The 7918-nt window shown below is 43.2% G+C and overlaps 1 long non-coding RNA gene across 2 annotated transcripts in view; it reads left to right on the forward strand.

Moving 5' to 3' along the window:
- LOC116102948 overlaps window positions 1-7918 on the forward strand; it is a 37100-nt gene that overhangs the window by 23520 nt on the left and 5662 nt on the right. The window contains exon 4 of one of the 2 annotated variants that reach the window (XR_004123336.1): window positions 6904-7134. This is a non-coding gene — a long non-coding RNA (uncharacterized LOC116102948). Of the gene's footprint in view, window positions 1-6903; window positions 7186-7918 lie in introns of those variants that run through there. The other variant, XR_004123337.1, reaches the window with a different exon arrangement.

Consider the following 7918-nt stretch of genomic DNA (forward strand, 5'->3'; position numbering starts at 1 on the left):
GACATTTGCTTCTGTGTGTTTTTAAGAAGGAAAAAAAAATGGCTTCTCAGTAGTATTGACAATGATGGTGTTGAGGATGAGAAGAGCAGATCGTTTACATGATCAAGAGCTGGCAACAATCGGGTAGACATTAGCTGTGTTGACTCTAGTCTCAGATGCCACAGAGATTTTTGGAAGTTTGGCTAACATTTATTTTTCCCTAGAAAAATACTGGGATTATGCAATAAGCCCCTTTGGCAAAGAGTTTTCTGCTGTGCAAGTCCAAAGTAACTGGTAATTTAAACGGACTCTGTGCAGCAGCACCATATAAGCACAGTGCTTGATAGAAGGGACCTTTGGGAAAACAAAAAGAAGAAAGCGGAAGAGTCTGTGACGGAGGGGATGTTAGGAGGATCTGGCTTGGACAAGGCGCCAACAAGCTATGTGTGTGCCTCTCCAACCCCCATATAAGATGTTCCCAGATGTGCCTGGAAACCAGGCATGTGGCTGAGTAAACAGGCTTGTTACAAAATAAAGGTTTCGTGTTGAGTGCTGATAATGTTAAAGGTCCCACAACTTCACTCTGCTATTTAGATAGAATCTCTAACAATCCATTTTAAGCATTGTATGTCAGTAAGTATCATATTTTTTCTTTAAAATTTGACTATATTAAGTCCAATGGCTTAAGGTAAAAATCGACCACTTCACCATACCAATGATTTCCTATTCCACCGAATAATGACAATTTTGCATCTCTCCCCACTGAAAAATTTAAAAAAGACTTTCACTTTCTATTTTACAGTCATTAGATAATGTGTTGTGCATATCAAAATAAAGTGCATATGCTCAATAGTACTATATTTTTAAAATTCAAAAGTATATCTATTGAACAGGGGAAATGGCTCAGTGGATAAGTTTCCACTGCACAAGCACAAGGACCTGGATTCAGTGCCTACCACTCGTGCATCTGTAACCCAGACAGGCAGATCCCAGCATTCACATGGCGGCCACATGGCAACCATCTGTAAGTCTAGTTCCAGGGAATCCAATGCCTTCTTCTGGCCTCCATGGGTCAGGCACACAATGAGCACAGACATTCATATACACATAGCACCCATACACATAAAATAAGTATAGAGAAAAAGAAAGAAGACATGACACACAAGAAAAATCCTATGGCTTTAGTGGGCCTCATGCTAGATGAGGGAATTTGTTTTTGTTTTTTAAAGGTAATTTTGGTGAAAGGATAGGGTATCAAGAGTTAGTCCAAATGTATTCCATCTAGCAGTTTCCCAGTGGCAACAGGAACTAGGTTCTGTATTTTTACCTGGACATCTGACAGCCCCAAGCACATTCAAAATAAATGAAAACTAATCATTGCATAGATTCCTTCAGGTATATTCATGCAGTGATGGATTTCTTAATGGGTTAAAATAATTGATTCTTATCCTGCCTTCTAAGTAATCCAGATGGTTATTTTAAGCTAGATGTTCTCCTTGTCTTTGCACTTGCTTTTGATTTTTGTTGTTTTCTCTCCAGATTGATTGATGACAGTCACCAGATTCTCTCTCTCTCTCTCTCTCTCTCTCTCTCTCTCTCTCTCTCTTTCTCTCTCTCTCTCTCTCTCCCTTTCTCTCTCTCTCTTCCTCTCTCTCTCTCCCTCTCACTTCAACTCCAGAAGACCAGCATGCTTGCCTCAGTAGGGTGAGTAGGGTGAGGCACGGCAACAGGAACAGGTGACAGGTCTCACTGCATGTGCAGTCAGGAAGCAGAGAGAGATGAGTATTAGTTCCTCTCAATTCTCCTTTTCATTCAGTCTGAGACCCCAGCTACCCACATCTAGGCTGGGTCTTCCCGTGCAGTGAAGGCCTGGTAGAAACACCTTTAGACATACACAGAGGCATTTTTCTGTTGATTTTAAGTCCAGTTAATATGACTGATGATTAACCATTACCTCTAGTGTCTTGAAATTGTTGTCTGGTGCCTTTCGCCTCATGTATTGCTTCAGACAGAGGCTAATACCAGGTCACCACCCAGTCTTAGCCAGGGATACCAGTCAGAGCTTGTTTGAAGTCATCTACATTTGGATTTAAATAACTCTCTTTGTTCATTAATACTTGTAGGCTACAGTAAAGTTATGTAAACTCCTTGTGACTGTTTAGGTTTTGCTAAGTGATGTAAACAAGTCCTTGCTTAGTCTGGCATTGTAAGACAGGAATGAGCAGCTGTGTATAGTGCAGAGTGTGTGCAGTACAGAGTTGGATTCCCTAGAACTGGACTTACAGATGGTGAGCCTGACTAGGAAGTGTGCAACAGAAGCCTCTTCACACAGACTACAGATAGAGGGACGTGCAGAGACGACCCAGCAATGGTGAGGGAAAGCTCCTGGGTAAAGAGAATGGAAAAGAGTGTAGGGGAATAAATGACCAGGGTGAAGACAGACAGAGGAAGAGATGCCACACAGCAAAGAAGGGAGAGGAAGGCAAAGAATTCTATGGCCAAGAAAGATTATACAGTGTGGACAACAGTGTCCAGCCCAGGGGAGAGTGGGGCTTGAACTCAAACCAACACAAAGCAATCCAGACTTATTTAATATTTTGGCTTGACTATTCATATTTATTGAGTGTTTTCTATTCATACAACCATGTTGTAAGAGAAAGGTAATTACATAATCTTGTTGAATAACTAGACATTCTTAGGAAATTGTATCAGATACTCACCTGAAAACCAATATTTTACAAGTTATAAAGTAGCTGATACAAGAAAACAATAGAAATTGTTGCAAATACAGTTTTAAATCCATCTTGCCCTGAACTCAGCTCATACAATATGAGCAGTGCTAAGCTGCAGATACTATAGCTTTAAAAGCTTCAGAATTTGGGTTCCCTTTTTGTTGTTGCTGTTTTGTTTCCTTTCCATTTATCCTTTTCTCTCAACCTACCTCCTCCTCTCTGCATCGTTAGTTATTTCAGCGTTTAGGAAGGATCTTAGATGGAAACAATAACAACAGGAGTTGGGGGTGGGGTTCGTGGAGGGGAGACTAGGAAGGGAGATAACATTTGAAATGTAAACAAAATGATTTATAAAAATATTTTTAAAAAAAAAACAAAACAGTAACAACAACTACTTGTAAAAGTCTTCAGAGATGCTTTTCTAAGAGTGCAGAGCCCTGGCCCTCTGGGAAGAGTACTTCAATAGGTCTAAGATGTGGCCAGGCAAATGTAGAAGGCTTTCCAGTGGCATGGGAGGCCACTCCCAGCAGAGAACTGCAAGCCTCTAGCATATGAGAGTCAAGCCAGTGAAAACCCCTGTTCTTGTGGAGCCTATACTGTCGCATCTATTCAAACATTCCAAAGGCGAAGCCCCAGCTAAGATGGATCCTGGAGAGCAGTGGCTCTGTTCCCTGCAAAGTAACAGCAGTATTCAGCTCCAGCCAGTTGTCACCAATGCAAGTTCAACTTGCCATGTTATCAAATATATGTAGGCCAGACTTGGTGTTTGTAGACAAAACCTCACAATTTACATTGAAAAATTCTTTTTTGGGACTAAGCATATATATAGCTCAGGTAGAACATTTACATAGCATGAAAAGACCCTGGGATCAATCTCTGTCGTGAGGGGGGCGGGGGAGAGAGAGAAGGGGACAGAGGAAGAGAGAGGGAGAGAGAGGGAGAGGAGAATTGGATAAGGGAAAAATAATGTCCAAAGCAAATGCTGCAAAGCACAAGCTTGCAAGATCTGCATGTTCCCGCCAGACTATTTTGGAAGCAGGGACAGAGAGCTATGTGGTAGAGTAGAAGCTGGCAAACACCAGTGACACAGACACTTGGTTCTGATGTAATTTTTTTTTTATTCTAGATTTTTTTTTCCTTCTTGTCTGTTGCTTCTGGACCTTGGGTATAACCTTGGGTAGCAAAAGATAACCTTATGTCCTTATAAAAAACCACCCCTTTGCTCTTGCTTCAGCTACAAACTTCTGTTACCTTCTTCCTCAAAGGGCAGACTACTACCAAGCTCTCGGGGAAACCATCATCTAAACCTCTGTGCCCTTGGTGTGGTGTCTGCCAGTCGCAGCAGATGATCCTGACAGATATGGTTTTGGTTTACCGAATTGAGCCCACATCATCTAAACCAGTAGTTGCTAAACGTGGCCTTTCACCTGAGTCCATTGGTAGAAGCTTTAGGGTAAATATAAACCCTCTGGATAATGCTAAACTTAGACAACCAGGGTCTCCCTGAGTGGAATCCAAAGAACATCTGAGAAGATCTCCAAAGCTGGTGTAGATAGCATAGCATTGAGAAATGGTGGCAAACACTATGGGACACTGCCATCAATGATGGACTTCATTTGAGCCAAGGTAGGCAGCCACTGCTTGGCTGTTCCACAGGGATTTCAAGGATGCCCCTGCCTCCAAGCTAGATGATCCTACACCCCAAAGTTTCCATCATGTCTCTTTATTTTCTTGAACTTCGGAAATAGGTTGGGTGTGGGTGACCCAGAACCAATGGGTGATGTTCATTCAGCCTACACATAACTTCTCTGAGTTCCTTTGTTGTGAAGTAGTGAACTGCTGAGTTTCAGTGCAGTCTCTTTGTGAAGTGACAGAGGTAGCGGGATTAGTGGGTGGACCCTCAGAGGCTATTTAACAATGCAGACACTTTGTAATTACAGGCCCCTCATTTAAAACATTCCAAGTGCTTCATGAAAGGCTTTAGATGTTAATGTGATTTTCAATGCATAAATAAGCACTGTGTTTTCGAAAGTGCACACCTGGAATCTGTGGGCTGTCGCTTAGCCAAGCAGGGGGCATTCGGGCTTAGAGCTGGCTATTTCTTTGAAGCAAGCACTTCATAGACAGGCAAGACCACCTCCCACCTGCATATGCTTCCTGGATTCTTTGTGTTAATTTTGAAAGGGGAAAGTCATGTGAAAATACAGGACCAGAGCACTCATGTGGAAGAGACTCCCAGAGGAGCCCAGCTCTGTGGCTTCCAGTCAGAAAAACGTTTGGTAAACAAATCAATAGCTTAAGGGCTCAAACTAAGTGCTCTGGAGAACCCACTGCTATGTAAAATAAGAAAAAAAGAAAAAAGAAAAAAACCCCTGAAAGTTAGAAACTCAAAACAGCCATTGAACATACTGATACATGCTACTACATGGACAAACTTCAAAAAATTATGTTAAATAAAAGAACTCACATATAAGAGAGTCAATTTATATGAAATATCCAGGTTAGGTAAATTTATACAAATAAGCAAGTTGGTGGTTGCCAGGAGCAGAGGGAGAAGGGATCAGTGATGGACTCTTAGATGTGAGTAGGGCTTCCTTTTGTTTTTGTTTCTGGTTTGTTTGTTTTTTTAAAGTTTGAGAATTAGAACTGCTAGTCATACTAAGTTTAAAAAGTGCTAAATGCCAGAGAATCCCATGCCGTAAAATCAGCACATTTGCACTAGGTGAAGTTGCCTCTCTCTCCTATTTTTTTAAGTCAGGGTTTTCTTTCACCTTTACTTTTTTTTCAGGCCTGGCCTTCTGAGACTCCTCCCTGGGTTTATGCCACAATGAGGAGGGTCACTAGTAGAATTCAGATGCTCACTGGGCTGCTGGGAGAATCCAGCCTTGTCACTATCCTGGCAGCTTCTGGGGAAGTGGGTTAAGCTGAGCTCTTTCCTCCTCAGAGGCTCTCCATGTGGTCCCTCCAGCAGGGTAATCAGCCTTCTCTTGTGATAGTTTAGGGCTCCAAAGGACCAAAGCAGAAACTGTCAGTCCCCCTAAAGGCCACCTCTGAACCAGTATGGCATCTGTTGATTAAAGAAAATAAGCTTTTCCTGAATCAAGAGGGGCAACCAAGCCCTTCTCTCAATAGGAGTATCAAAAAGGAAAAAAAAAAGTTAAGCCTTCTTTTTCTTGCTTGGATCCCTTTCATTGGTGAAGTTACCTGTTTCAGTTGTTGATGTAACATCAAACTCATGTTCTGGATTCAGGTCAGTGTTGAACAACTACATATTAAATTTAATGGCACTAGCTCGAAATTAATTAGCATTTACTGAGCTACTCACAGCAGATGGGACTTCGATTTACAGCAGTGATAGCGACCACAATCCTAGTTTCATTCAATGTGTTTGGGCTGTACCGGATGTGAATCAGAGATGTCTAGCAGATAAAATCAAACAAAATAGAGTTCAGAGAGAGGAATCCATCTCAGAACTGAGGTCCCCTGCAGGGTGTGAACCTGGCCCTTGGCCACTTTGACTGCAGTGACAGAATCTCAGCATGGCGGATGAGCATTGGACTTGCCTCTGGCTTTCAAATCTTACACATTTCTGGGTCCACCTTTTGTTTTCTTCCCTGGTTTTTCCTGCCCTGACCAGTTCCTGACCAAGGGTGGTCAAGCCTGACTTGGGTCTGTTTCTAGCTTCTTGGACCCCAGCTCAAGGTTCTGCTATACTTTAGCAGTCTCCCTCAAAGGCATGGTTCATCAGGGTTTCCACAAGAGTGGCTTTTAGCCTTCTTCATTCTATTGAGGACTTGGGTTTCTCATAGCTATGGCAGTCTTTGCAGTGGTCCACTGGGTAAAGTGGGCAAGATTAGGCTATGCTATGGGCTGTAAAAGAAACAAGATGGCTCCCTTAGTTAGGTGTGTGTTAAAGTTGGGAAGACTTAGTATATAAGCCACTCATGGGCTAATTCAGTTTCTTTCCCACAGAATGACTGTACATTGTCAACCCACTGGAGCCCAGCCACAAGTCTTACTACGGCCAAGAAGTATGAATGAAGTAACCAAATGCAGACCCTCAGTTCCTGGGGGTTATGCTTTTAGGCAGTCCTCTCCCCCACTGAGTTGGGGTTAGCCAACATGACCAATAGCTTAAGTGATACTGTATGACTTCAGACAATATAATAAAAAGCTTCTGGTTCCTTTTTAGGTTCTAGGAATCTTGGAGAGCCATCTACTCACAGGGAGGACATTAAAGCAACCATACACAGATACATATATGGAGAGCAGCTGATGGCCCAAACAGTGGCTGATGCCAACTAGAAGTCGTGTGATTGAACCATATTGGAAGGTGATCCTCCAGCTATAGAGAGACTTTGGATGATACAGCATCAATTCAGTCTCATGAGAGACCTTGAACCAGAGCAATACAGTCTGAATTCACAACCTGCAGGAACTGAGGGATAATATGGAAGTGATCTGTCATATGGTAGTTGTTAGCACCCAGCACCGCAGATGTGGGCGGGTCCACAGACCTGTCGCCAGGGCAACGGCCACCATATTCCCAGAATCCATTGGGTTCAGCTCCCACCTTTACCTGGACTGCTACGTCACGACATATATATATATATATATATATACATATATATATATATGTATATATATATATATATATATATATATATATATATATATATATATATATATGGGTACTTTCCTCCATCTTTCTCTCTCTTCTCTCTCTCCCCTCTCTCTTCCTGCGCTGCTACCCCTCTACCCCCTTCCAATTAAACCTCTTACACGTGGAACTGCCTGGGCCTGGTGTCTGTAGATGCTTCCCGCCGCGACTCAAAACCCATCATTTTGGTGCCGAGCCCCGGGAGCATGGCAGTTTGCGTCTACCGACCGGTTCCGGTTCCTCACCGCCGGGGCAGATAGGGTACACGGCCACGTGGAGCGGCCTCTGGGACCCCGGCTGCCAGGTGGAGAGGCTCCCGCCTCCACTGCTGCTACATTCCATCCCACAGGGAGTGCTCCCAGTTCCACCGTAGAGGCTGCTGTTCTGCGCGGAGAACACCGCTCACCTGGTGACTGCTCACCACTTCTTGATAGAGACACCAGACACCACGGGACACAACAAACCTACAGCCAAGCGCGGCTAGACTACGAACTCTTAACCACATGAGCCGTACCCTACTCAGACACCACTCAATTCAGTTCCATGT

Source organism: Mastomys coucha, unplaced genomic scaffold (assembly GCF_008632895.1).
Source record: "Mastomys coucha isolate ucsf_1 unplaced genomic scaffold, UCSF_Mcou_1 pScaffold1, whole genome shotgun sequence".
Lineage (NCBI taxonomy): Eukaryota > Metazoa > Chordata > Mammalia > Rodentia > Muridae > Mastomys > Mastomys coucha.